Here is a 14,182-nt window from a genome sequence, read left to right as displayed (position 1 = left end):
AATACTTGTTGTCCTCAAATAAGGTAAAAGAGGAAAAGAAGCTACCAACAAGCTAGAGAAGGCACTTTTAAAAACTTAGCGCCAAGGGACACTGCTTCACTTGATGGTCAATCTAGGGATATATTTTTAACATTATACTGATGCCTTTTAAATTGCCATTCATTTACCCATGTAATGATATATGGGTGTAAATCTAAATGTGTATGCAGTTTCAGTGCAGTATAATGAAACATCCAAGCAAATGGTTTCCTATAGTCTGAGACTGTAACCCCAGTGAGAAATGTTAGCTATATAAACACTAGCTAACTGAGATAATACCTTATTAAATTGGAGGCTTCCATCTCACCTAAAAACTTGCCCTGTAACCTTCTTCATACACCTCTACTACAATCCTTCAGTAAAATGTCATATCCTGGGGCTGTAAACAATCAGTCTCATAGCCTTCTAGAAATAAGAAGCCTAAGTCTCAGCAAAAATCAGACTCATCCACCTCATGCATACCTACCATAAACAATCATAGTGGCAAAAGAAATGTTTTATCCATAAGTGACTCTATTATCAGGCACACCCACCCAACCATCACTTACAAGGCCAGACAAGGAAAGGGTTACAGTGTCAGGATGTCTTGCATACCAAAGGTCCTAAGGATCCTAACTCCTGAGAAATATGACTACAATATAGTAGTGGTACATGCAGTAGTGAACGTCTTGAGATGTAAAACCCTGAGGGACATGCAAAGAGATCTGTTAGACCTTTACATGCATGTTACAAATGTAGGTAAGACAGTGGTCCTGAGCAGATTCCTTCCTCCTCCTTGAATGATGACTATAGACAAAGAAAATGATAACTGATTTCAATAATTGAATAAATACCTGATGTCATTCCGAGGGGATTCAGTATGTGTCAGCATGAAGCATGATGCTCAAATGTCCTATATAACTCTTTCCAAGAATTCCACATACTAATGGATAAACCCTCTGCTGCCCCCTAGTTCCTGTTTTAGGCACAGTCCAGTTGAGGGACATTCCAACATAAAAAGAAGTTATGTACTCACCATAACTTTCCATCTCTGTTGTCCATTTTCATTCTTCCTCAACCTGTGGGTTTGGCTCCGACCCTCAGAACTGACTCGGCTGCTACAATAGCTCAATCTCCCTTTGAACCAGCAAATAATTGTGATATAAATTCCTATCTTGGAAAACTATTCTCTTAGTGGCAGTAACGTCTGCTAGAAGGATTTCAGAGATTCAAGCTTTGTCTTTTAAACCACCATACATAATTTTTTCACAAAGATAAATTCTCACTCAGAACCAACCCCTGTTCATAGGTTCATAGGTTGGTACTAGGCTACCAGCCCTAGGGCCTATACAAGCCTTGCCATAACAATTCCCTGGCTATTTCTTCCCGTCAGTATTTACTTCCCTGGACCCCTGTCTATCAGGGCGACTGATGTGATCCCCATGGTGAATTTCCTATCTCCCATCCAATCATCAAGGTTCCTTTTGAAGAGAGCCAAAGAGGCACTCTGCTTGACATATATGGGCAGTCTATTCCAGAGACTGGGAAGTCTCTGGGTCAGGAACCTATCCCTCCAACATGTTTTGTTTACTGTGATGACAAGGTTTAGATCTCTGGAGCATGTGTCTATGAGGGATTGGGATTTCTTTAAGTGTAGCATGTCCAACAGCTCTGGGTTTGACATGACCTTGTATGTTAAGCAGAAATCACCTCTGAGTAGATGATATGCAACAGAGTATAGGTGGAGTTTTTTTAGATGGTCAGCATAGGGCATCTGCTTTAGGCCTGTGATTCTTTTAGTGAGGTATTTCTGTGGCCTTTCCAGTTGTTGCAGATGTCTTGAGATGTATATATGTGTCTATAATGGGTCTAATGAGGGATGAGTACAGTGGGACAATTACCTCCTTTTTTCTGGCTGAAAAGCCCTTAGTGATGAGGTGTGCCACATAGAAGGATTTCCTGACTGTTGTGGCGATGTGGTTATCGAAGGTGAGACCACTGTCCACCTGTGTCCCTAAGTCTTTTATCACACTTTTGGTGTTTAGTGTACTGCCATTTATGTGGTAATTCATGGGTACATGTTTTTTTTCCAAAGGGGATAACTATACATTTCTTGGCATTGAGCTTGAGCCCATGGCTCTGGCACCAAGCATCTGTTTCTGTAAGGCCCTTTTATAGAATATCCACATTATTTGGGGATTCAGTAATGGCTCCCAGTTTGCAGTCATCTGCGATCTTTGTTAGCCAGAGTCCCTTACTGTTGGCCTGTACTTCAGAGAAGTAAATGCCAAGTAAGAGCGGTCCCAGGACTGAACCCTGAGGTACTCCACTTGTCACTTGTCTGGAGCTGGATTTGGAGTTGGCTACTTTTACAGTGTGGGTTCTGTCAGTAAGCCAGTTGGCAACCCATCGAGTGATGTAGGGATTAATGCCTAGCTTAGTAAGTTTATCTATGATTCCAGAGTGAAGGATGGTGTTGAAGGCCTTGGCAAGGTCCAGATAGGCTGTGTGGACCCACCTTACCCTTGTCCATGGCTCTGGAGACTGATTCAAAGAAGTCAATCAGGTTCAGGAGACAAGATCGGCCCTACACGAACCCAAACTGCATGGGATCCAGTGTTTGAAGGTTGCCAGTATCTTTGTTTATAAGTTCCATGATAATACATTCCATGGCCTTGCAGATAAAGCTTGTCAGACTGATAGGGCGGTAGTTCCCTGGATCCAAGGTGGATCCTGCCTTATGGCGTGGGATAACTGTAGCTGTGCGCCACTCAGTGGGCACGAAGTCTGAGGTGAGGCTATGATTAAACATGACACTTAGGTGAGGTGCCAGTTAATTTTGTAGTTCATGTAGTACACAGCCTGGGATGTCGTCTAGTCCCATGGATGCTGTATTCTTAGCTTTAGAAAGTGCATTTTTAACCTGTGTGGCCGTTATTACTGGAATTTGGCAATCTTTCAGTATTGAGATGGGCCCTTTAGGGGGTGAAAGGGGGGTGAAGTTTGCACTGAATCGATCTGCCAGGATATTGGCAATATCCTTGGGATCAGTATATTTAATGCCATTCTGTTGTAGCTCAGAGCAGATCTGAGCATTGCCATTTAGATTCTTGACATAGCTATAGAATACCTTGTGGTTGTCTTTGGAATCTTTGGCAATTTTATTCTTGTAACTAGCTTTGGAGGATTTTATGAGGGATCTCAGCTTCTTACTGAGGCTGGTAAGGGAGTTTTTTGCATCCTGGGATTTTACTCTTTTCTGCAACAGTTTCTTTCTTTTGTTGTAAAGTTTATTTATGGCAAGGGACCACCAGATTGGCTTCCTTTTTTGGGGGGAGAGTGTCTTAGCTCTATTGGGGATGGCATGATCCATGCACGAATGGATGTGCTCATGCAGTGCCTTAGTGTGGGATTCAGCAGTCGAACTTTCAGTTCTCGTCTGCATGGGTGTCATGAAGTTTGTCACTTCTGACTTGAGTAGCATGAAGTTGGCTTTGGAGAAGTTTTTTACGGAGGTTTCCTTACTGAGGGGTGGGGGTGGGATGTAAATGTCAAAGGTGATTAGCTTATGGTCAGACCTGACCAACGAGGGGGTGACCATAGGTGTGGAGCATCGATTTCCCATGTTGGTAATGACCAGGTTTAGAATATTAGAGCCCCCGTTGGGACTAAAGATAAGTTGATCCAGGGCATTGGAATTTATGAATTCCAAGAACCGTTGGGCAAAGGTGTTGGTACACGAGCAGTTTTCCCAGTTAATGTCAGGGTAGTTGAAATCACCCAGTATTAGGGTGTTTGGTTGTATCTTAATATTTTCCAGTATGTTTAGAAAGGTGTAGTGAGAATCTTGGGGCATGGTGGGGGATCTGTAGCAAGCTACAATTTGGATTGCAGTCTTACCTAGTGTTAGTTGCACCTGGAGAATTTCAGATGCATTGTGTTGGGCAGCTAGCCTGGTGTTGTGAATATCCTTGGTGAATATGGACACTCCCCCACCGTTAGTGTTTCAGTCCTGGTCTGGTGGCCGATAAGTGTGTTAAGAGTTGTAGCCTGGTATTGCAGGCGTGCTCTCTGAAGCCTTGAACCAGGTCTCAGTTACTGCACAGATATCAATGTTCTCCATTTTTAGGAGTGCCTCAAAAGAGTGCATTTTGAGGTTTATACTTCTAGCATTGAGTGGCATTATCTTCAGATTTTGCATGCTTGTACCTGTTACGATGGTGGTTTTGCCTTTGAATTTTGCCTAAAAAAGGTACTATAGGGGTGGCAAGAGCCTTAGCCAGTAACCTGAATCCCAGGGGCAACAGGTGCAGACCATCTCTGACAAAGCATCGTGGTCTGTCGATCATGTCATCCCAGGCAGACAGATACTGGATCCCCTTTGAATGACACCAGAAGCTTAGCCAATTGTTGAAGTCAATCATTTTGTCCTTATACTGTGGTATCATTCTGGGTGAAGGCAGGATGCTACTCAGGGTTAGGGTCATACCTGCCTGGGCCACATGATCCGAGAGCTCTTCCATGTCTCTTTTCGTGTAGTCCAGGGAGCTACGTCTCAAGTCACTCACTCCAACATGGACAATGACAGAGTCATATTTGTACTTTTTGTGGAGTGACTTGAGTGCATGCGTTATGTGGCGGATCCTGGCACCCGACAGGCAGCTCACTGTAATTTTCTCCTTGTTCAGCCTGGTAAGTGGGACATCAGTGTGCGTGACTATAGAGTCACCTATGACTAAAGTGTTGGGTACGTTGTCTTGCCTTAGGGGCTGTTGTTGGGTGGCACACTGATGTTATGAGCTATGTGACACTTTGATTGTGATTGGTGTTTGTTTGCGTTTCAGCTTCAAAGGTCCTTATTGCTTGGGCAGGTTACTGTTAAGGGCCTCCACGTATGTAGGTTTAGTGTTGCTATGTGTGGATGTTGGTGGTGTGGGTTTAGAAGGGCTGTGTGTTGCTTGAGGTGTAGTGCTGGTATTAAACTTCTCCTCTTGACTGTCTAGCACAATCTGGGGTGAAGAGAGGTTTGCTTCCAGTTTGGCTATGTAAGTGCATCTCTCGCAGGTTGTAGTGTTGAGTGGTAGGAGGAGAGGGTTGTCTGTGTACATGAGGCAATTGCGGCATTACCCCAGTATGCCCAGATTCACAAGGTGGACAGGAAAAAATCAACGGAAGCTGACCCTTGGACATGCCTGGTTTGGTGCTTTTTTTGGTAAAGTACAATAACTGTTTTCCCTTACCTTAGCAAGGTACTTTGCAATTATAAGCAGTTTAGTGCCTATGATTAATTTCTCCTTATTAACAAGGAGAGTTGAGTGTTTGTATCAGTTTAAGACTTCCTAGTGCTTTCCAGAGGGTTTTAAAGCACGTGCTAGTCACAGGGATGCTTAAAGGTAAGATGAAAAAAAATGGTTTATCCAAAAGACTGCAGTCTGCACTAGAGGGGTTAGATGTGAAAGTAGGTAACTTAAGTTTTGCCTGTCTAAAAAGTTAAGTTTTAGTGGAGAGTCACTATGTTTAAAACAGCAGGATAGATTGAAAGGGGGTGGTCACTTTTGTATTCTTCTACTATGGAATACAGTAGGATGGCCAATAAATTTAAATAGTTGAATGGGAGTGATTTCACAAAATGATAATTTTGTGCTTACTCACACAAGCCAGTAAAAACAGAGAGGAAATGAGATATATGTTCAAATTAACATAAGGGGAAGGCAACTAGAAAGACAGCGGTGTTTTCTACCTAAGCTGGTTTCAAAGACAAATATCAACCAATGTATTAACCTGCAGTGTTCTTCCCCAACTTGTCTAACAAAGATGAATATTGTTTACATTTTCTAGATTTTCACAATTAGGAATCTATCTTCACATAACAAAAGATTTCAGGAAGTCGGACCAATCGTTTGTTTCTTCCTCGCATACCAGACTGGGAAATCCTGCAAGCAAAGTGGCGTTAGTTAGATGGCTCACTGATTGTATCCCATTCATGTATACCAAGTTGGGCGTTTCCTTGTCAGAACCCTTTCTGAGCCCATTCACCAGGGCCATAGCAGCATCAGCTGTATTCCATGGATGATGTCTGTGCAGCAGCAACTTGGTCTACTCCCCATACCTTTATTACTCATTACAAATTGTATCTGGTCTCCAGGGGTAGAGTATCATTCGGCTCAATGCTGCTTAAAACATCCTTCCTTGAGTCCACCCAGAATATAAAGTAGTTGGGGAATCTGTCACACTGGATGAGGATAAAATGAAAATTGACAACATCAGATAAAGAAGTTATGTACTCACCATAACATTCCATCTGTGTTGTCCATTTTCATTCTTCCACAACTCCCCACCCTCCAACCCCTACCCTTAATTTCTGGAAGAACGGATGATTGATGGATTATTACCCTTTTTGGTATACTTTTGCAGTTTCAGATATAGTTTCCATAAAAACTTGTCTGTTTATATCAGCAAATTCGATCTGAGGTAATTGAGATAGGTGCATTGTGGGTAAGGGATGAGCTTGAGAGTTTTTTGTTCCAGCGAGCTATTGTAGTGGCCGAGTTGGTTCTGAGGATTGGAACTGAACCTGCAAGTTGTGGATAGAATGAAAATTGACAACATCAGGTCTAGTATATCGATCCTGAAACTGGATCACAACAACTAGCTGGGCCTTTATAAGCCAAGTCATGCAATCCAACACATTTGTGCCCTTGTGTATTATGGGCATTTATTAGGAGGGTGTATGTTAGATATGAAGTTAGAAGAGGTTATGTGGGGAGTATGTTACTTTGAGCATTACTATCTGCCTGTATCGGTGACATGAGGGCCACACCTAGGTGAATTTCTGATTTAGCTGTTGGTCAAGGTTATGTTTAAATAGGGTTAAGGATGGACCCTGCTTTACATGGATGGGGAGCCTTTTCCAGAACATGGAGATCTTCTGAGACACATATCTATCTTTCCAGCATGTCCTATTTATGTCACAAGCAAAACTTAAATCCTTGGATCTAGTGTTTCTGATGCTGTTCATTTTGGGTATGTGCAAAAGGTCCATCAGAGCTGGATCCGAGGATGCCTTACATGCCAGGTGTAAATCTACTCTCAGGAACCTGTAGGAGACAGATTACAGAGACAGGGCTTTAAGTCAATGTTTATAGGATCATGTGTTTATACCATGGATTCTCCTGGTAAGGAACCTTTGAGGGTGTTCCAGCTGTTACATATGTCTGATCAGGTAGATGGCAAAGGGGGCATTCTACTCAATGATGAGTCTGATAAGAGCCAAATAAAGTGACACTATGATGTACTTGGACCTGGAGACCATGCTCTTACTTATAAGTTGGATGACATAGAATGATTTCTTACTACCTTGGCCACATGTTGGTCAGAGGCCAGATTACTGTCTATATATGTTCCAGATCCCTGACTGTTAGGTCAACTGTTAGCGGTGTCTTACAGAATAATTAGCCTGTGGTGATAGCTTTTTCAAAAGATACTGTAATACATTTCTTGGTATTAAGTTTTAATCTGTGACTTTGGCACCAGTCATTTGTCTGTGTTAGACCCTCTTGTAAGATGTTTGTGTCATGGGGTGATCTCTAATAGCTTCCAATTTGCAGTCATCTGCAAACTTGGTCAGCGAAAGACCGTTGACATTTTCCTTTACCTCAAAAAAGTAGATGTGAAATAGGAGCAGTCCTAGCACAGAGCCCTGAGGTACCATGGCGGTGACCAGTCTCTTAGTGGAGGTAATATCACTAATCCTCACTTACTAGGTCCTGTCTGTGAGGCAGATGACAGTCCAGCAAGTTATGTAGGAGATTATGCCCATTTTGATGTATTTGCCAGCTGTACCTGAGAAGAGTATTGTATTGAACTCCTAAGCCAAGTCCAGGTATGTGGTATGCACCGTTTTCCTGTCATCCACCCATCAGGCCTTTCTAAGCCTAGTCATGTTTTTAAAGGTGAGAATCAAACCTTGTACCTTGTATTTGTAAGGCAAACACCTTAACTATTATGCTGACTCCCGACATCTTCAGACCTAATGACAACTGTGGTGGAGTCTTAATTGTCAAGGAACATATTACTTCCAGGCAGATTCCCTAGGGAGTTACAAACTGAACTCAGTGAACAACAGATTACTCCAGAGAGGAATAATTATCAAGTAATAGCTTGTTACAGAAGATCTTCATAGTTCCCTGATGACCATATGAAATTCCATAAATCCTTTTATTAAGCACAGCTATTTGCCAAAGGAATATCATAAAGGTCTACAGAGGTAATCACTCCCTTATACTTAGCATTGATCAGACCAATTATTGAGTACAGCATCTGCTTGGAGTGTATCTATGTGACAGTAGGAGGTACTGCCAGCCATGCCAGGAGAAGTAGGGCAGTGGATGTATGACTTGTGGCAGCACAGCTAGCTGGAATTTTGTAAATAATTTTATGTCATTTGTATAGCAAACTGATTTGTACAGATAATTGTGCTGAAAACACATTTGTGAGGTTTACTTGTGTTAAAATGTATCAACGGTGCACCCTGCTAGAATGAAAAGAAATGTACATGTATTATTGTAACTGAATTAAATGTATATATTTTAATGGAGGATATTGGGACAGCAGAGTTTAACCAGCTAGCTTACTTTAAGAAAAATAAGGGAAATGGAAATGAGCTGTTAAACCATTAAAACAAGATCCCACAAGGCTGAACAGGATTTGAGATGGTCGGTCTTGAAGAAGCCTTTGTTCATTAGCTCAGTAAAAAGAAGGGAAGCCCCAGGCACTGCCATGAATATTTAGATGTGTATTGCAGCCGTCTATGCTAAATTCCTGTCTCAGCTTCAAAGGGGGTTACTGTGAGAAGCTAGAGTCAGGTAATCAGATTAGGTCATTCTGCAAGCCATCTTGGATATTATATTTCACAGGGAGTAATCTCGGAGTATTCTCTTTTTGGGGAACATGACTAGATAGACTGCTCACATATTTCATTGTGCCTTGCTCTATTAAGTAAGTTATTAGAGAATATTAATTCTCCTAGATTCAGTAAGGAATATAGTGAAGCTTAGTTTAGAGATTGTTTTTCTTTATTTGTATGAGTCTGTCCATCAGTGTTATTTTCAGTATTTCCTATGATTTGAGCTATGTGGTTTACTGTAAATATATATTCAGTATTTTCATGTTCTTCTATTATTTATTACTAAATATATTTAAATTTTTTTACTGTGGCTGATCCTTGTAGAAAATATTTAACCTTTGAAAGTGCTTATATTTATTTGGTGACACTCTGTGGCCACTCCCAAAGGCCTAGCTCTCTTGGTCACCTACTACCATTGTATTAGTATTAATGTTACACAGTAGAATTGGACACCCTTTGTTAAGGGCCTTAGAGTAGCTGATTATGGAGTGTCTAGTGGCGGTGATAACTACCTTATACTCCGGGAGGAAGGGGACACAGCAGGTAAATCTGTGCCAGCCTTTCCCGTGTGTGTTTGTGTGAAAAATCAACTCTCACAGTGTGTGTGTGTGTGTGTGTGTGTGTGTGTGTGTGTGTGTGTGTGTGTGTGTGTGTGTGTGTGTGTGTGTGTGTGTGTATGCGTGTGTGTGTCAGTTACTTGGAGCAGGGACACAAAGCACTGGGATTGCAGAGACGATGCTGGAGGTCTTGGCTTGGACACTTGGCTAAGGACCTAACCATACAGCTGTACCAGTGGGGAGTCGTAGTGGGGACTTGGGGGGAGACAGATAGAGAGATCCAAACCCCAGAACTCCTATAGTCTGTAAGCAATTGTCACTAAAACAGGTGTACTCTCAAGCAGCCTCAAAGTATGCATGTAGAGTTTCATATCACAATAGTTTTATTTACTTACTTTTTGCTAGCTTAGTTAGTTGGGGAGAGCAGGAAAGGATGTCAGCAGAGGATTATTGCAAACTGACAAGGAATCAAGGACTGGTGCATGCCAACCTGACTAAACGGGAAATTATTGCAGCCTTAATCACAGCTGCAGCACAGACCAACAACCAGGAAGACCACCAGTCTGCCATTGGGGATGTACAGCTGTCAGAAACAGGACAGTTCAACTTTTCCTCAGAGGATTTAAAAATCTATCTGAAGTTAAAGAGACTTGAGCTGAGACCAAACATTTGGAAGTAGAATCATCAGAGAGAATTCTGCATTTGGAGGACAAAGAAAAGGAGGGACTGTGGCTTTTGGAGGATGAAAAAAAGGAGAAGCAGCATCAACGTGAGAGGGAGATGCTGACTCTTTGCCAGGATCATGGAGGTAATGGAGAATGGAGCAACCATACCCCAGAAGCAATAAACATCAGTAAACTTCTTCCTCAGTATCCAGAAGGTGATAATTTTGATAGTTTTATTCATATATTTGAAAGGGTATATAAACAGTATAATGTTGAACAAGTGCTCTGGGTATGGTCCCTGATCCCCTTACTCCACTGTAAAGCTGTAAAAAGAAGCTATGTCTTACCATAACATTCCATCTGTGTTGGTGAACTTCGTTCATTCATTATGATGGGTTATCGGTTCTGTCTTCTGAACTGAGTCGGCCTTATACCAAGCTCGCGACAGCCAAAAAAACTCTTGAAGCAAGATCCTACCCACAATGTTCTGCTCCCTGTTACCTCAGATCAAGTTTGTAAGTTAATAGACAAAAGTAGAGGCTACCTCTGGTCAGAACAGACCTACAAGAATGGAAGAAGGACCATATGAAACCCACCAGGAACCCCTGGAAGGGGACGGAGGATGGGGAGTAATGAATGAATGAAGATCAACAACACAGATGGAACGTTATGGTAAGACATAACCTCTTTATCTGATGTTGTTAATCTTCATTCATTCCTTACGATGGGACAGAATCCCCAGCTACCTATATTCCTGGGTGGCCCTCATGGAAGGACATTCCTGAGTACCATGGAACCAAAAGAAGCTCTTCCTCTGGAGGCCAAATCCAATTTGTAATGAAGAATAAAGGTATGGGGGTTGGCCCAAGTCGCAGCTGAGCAAATGTCATTGAAGGAAGCCCTAGCATGGAAAGCTGATGAAGTTGCCATTGACCTTGTAGAATGGGCTTTCACTTTGTGAGGCAAGGTGATGAAATTCTTGTTGTAGATGAAGGTAATGCAATTTCTCAACCATGACACTAATGTAACTTTAGAAACAGGACAACCTAGTCTTGGTCCAGAAAAAGCCAGAAATAATTGATCTGATTTATGGGTAGATTTTGTTCTGTCCAAATAAAAATGGATTTGCCTGTGAACATCTAGGGAGTGCAGGCAATACTCTCCCTTGTTAGAATGATTAGGAAAAAATACTGGGAGAAAATAGACTGGCTAATAGACCGCTCTGACACCACTTTCAGTAAGAAGGAGGAATTAGTTTTTAGTGAGACACTATCCTTATGGAAAATAAGGTAGGGATTTTAGCTGCATCAGGCTTGAAGTTCTGACAGACGTCTGACCGATGTGATAGCAACCAGAAACTAGGTTTTCCAAGAGAGGTACTTTAAGTCACATGAAGATGCAAGTTCAAAGGGGGGTGCTGTTAGGGCTTGCAGAACCAAAGCCAGGTACCAAGGTTGTACTGGATCTCTAAAGGGAGGCTTTAGGTGAAAAAAACCCTTCAAGAAAGTCTTACAGAGTCTGTGTGACATGAGTGAAGAGTCCTGGAAGCCTGTGTGGAAATTAGAAATGGCAGCTAAATGAACACGAACATTCTATGATCCGGAAGAGATGCTGTGCAATTTCTCGTGTCCAACAGAACTCCAATGAATTCTAAAGATTGTGCCGGGGTCGTGTTGGACTTCTCCCAGTTTATAGTGATTCCCAGGCACTGAGCTGTGAGAAGAGTGCAATCCAGGGCTTCCTCCAGTAGATGCTTGGTGGGGGTGGTAAGGAGCCAGTCGTCTAGATATGGAAATGCCTGGAATTCTTGAAGTCTCAGGTGAGGGATAACCACTGCCATGCATTTGGTGAATACTCTGGGGTCTAGAGAGAGAGACCGAAGGGCAGTGCTCAAAATTGGTAGTGACTGGCTCCTATGCGGAAGCAAAGGTATCTTCTTGAGCATTTGTCCATTTTTATATGGTAATACGCATCTTGAAGATCTATAGAGCACTTCCAATTGTCTTCTTCCAAAAGAGGAAGGATAGACTGAACCATGACCATCTGGAATTTCTCTGTTTTTACAAAATCCTGATACAGAATCAGTCTCCAGTCCCCTGTCTTTTTTTGGCACTAAAAAAAATTTTGAGTAAATCCGGATCCTATCTGGTTTGGGGGAACCATTTGGATGACTCTTTTTTTGTAGCAGCTTTGGGATTTTGTGTGCTGCTGCTTCCCCCTGACTGGGTGGGACGTTGGGTATATTTCTGGGTGAAGTGGGACAGAGATGGAAGAGAATGCGGTAACCTCTGGATATTATCAGTTGTACCCAGGAATCAGTGGTTATGGTTCACCAGGCAGTAGGGTACAAAGAAAAACAACCCCCAACCACTTCCAGAGGTGAGCAGTCTGGCAACACTTCAGGAGCACTGGTTGGGCTGCCTAGAGAAAGAATCTCTGTAACCCCAGTTTCGTGGACCTCCCCTGCCCCGAAAGGGGCATCTTCCATTAAAGTGTTCCCCTCTGCCCTTAGGGGAGAACTCAGCATGTGCGTCATGGAAAGAGTCCTGTAATTTCCTGTGCCACATCTTCCCGCACCTCTGATTTCTGGAGTAGAATCATTGAGGGGTGGAGTGTCAGACATCAATGGCAGAAAGGGTCTTACCATCTTGTTCACACCTTGCCAGCATATCCTTAACCTCTGGGCCAAACAATGAAGAGGCCTCAATGGGGGCATTCATAAAGGAAGCCTTAAAGGATTCCTCAAAGTTGCAAAGGCACATTCAGGCATGCTGTCTCGTGACTATGCCTGCACCTGCCGCTGTAGCCACTCATTCCGTTGCATGTGAAATGAGGCGCATGGAAGAATTGGATATAGATTCCAGGGTCACTATCTGAGAGGCTACCTTGTCGTGCACCTCATCAGAAACAGCTTTTGCCAAGGTTTCAGAGAGTTGGTTGATAAGGTCCCTCTGGAGTCTCGTAAAGTGTGCCAAGTAGTTTGAGGACCTTACAGCGAAGGTCGATGAAGCATACACATGCTTCCCGAGTCTGTCTACTGCCTGTGACTCCTTGTTGGGCAGATGGACAGTCTGGCTCTCTTCTGCCAAGTCTTTTTTGGTTGCAGCCGTCACCACCATGGCATCTACTGGAAGACTTTTAGACCAATGAGGATGTTCAGCAGGGGGAGATAAAATTTTGTCAGGCCTCCGAGGTATAGCTTCCAAAGTGTCAGGAGCCTTCCATGCACACTGGATGATGAGCTGGACAAGCTCATCGACCAGTGGGATAACCCAGGAGGTAGGGGGCTGGGCACAAAAGGCCTGCAGGAATACGGATTCCTCTGAGCAAGGGTTGGAAGATTTCCAATCGCCCTTCTGTCTTAGGATCTCGAGGATGTCACCAAAGAGCACCTCATCAGAGGGTGACTGTGGAGACCCTTCCCCATCATCAAAGTCAGTATCTTCGGTTAGAGACTCCTCAGTGGAGTCCATGTGCTTCCTCTTGCATGAAGACTTGCAAAGGACTTTCTCAGTGGGGGGCTCTGGGGAAGATTGCGAGGAGGGGATCTCCTGTGGGGGAGAAGCCTGAGGCTCTTGTGCCCAGGGTCTGGTAGTTGTGGCTTGCAACAACTGTGGCACAGAGGGGGCCAAGGACTCTAACAGGGATCCTTTACCAGCAGAGGCAAGCGCCCTCTCCATGGCCTGGAAGGCTGGACCACCCAAATAGGGACAGGAGCCCGGAACCGAGCAAAACAACCTCGGGACCGGGGTCACACCCCTCTCCAATGAACTGACCCCCAGGCCAGGAGTCTCAAGAGGGCTGTGGAACATGAGGGGAGGAGGATTCCTGGAGGGTGCCATAGAAAAAATTGGCATCAAACCAAGAGCACCTGCCCCCACGACACAGCCGCTAGCCTGAGAAGGGCCCAGTGCCCTGTGCACTGAGGCCCACAAGGACGACTCTGTCTCCAAAATGAGGTCCACTGTTGGTGTCGAAGAAACGGAAGCTGCTGTCGGAGGAAGGGGCTTTGATGCTCCCCTGGAAGTCGAAGGAGG

General features: G+C 43.5%; 1 protein-coding gene across 2 annotated transcripts in view; it reads left to right on the top strand.

The window, feature by feature from the left end:
- Positions 1-14,182, top strand: part of LOC122794052 (mitogen-activated protein kinase kinase kinase kinase 5-like) — a 1,947,254-nt gene that overhangs the window by 1,795,156 nt on the left and 137,916 nt on the right. The gene's annotated exons all lie outside the window — the stretch shown is intronic.

The sequence above is a fragment of the Protopterus annectens genome, chromosome 1.part0 (assembly GCF_019279795.1).
Source record: "Protopterus annectens isolate FY-2018-M chromosome 1.part0, PAN1.0, whole genome shotgun sequence".
Classification (NCBI taxonomy): domain Eukaryota; kingdom Metazoa; phylum Chordata; order Ceratodontiformes; family Protopteridae; genus Protopterus; species Protopterus annectens.
Note: the sequence above shows the minus strand (reverse complement) of the source record. Positions and strands in the feature narration are given on the sequence as shown.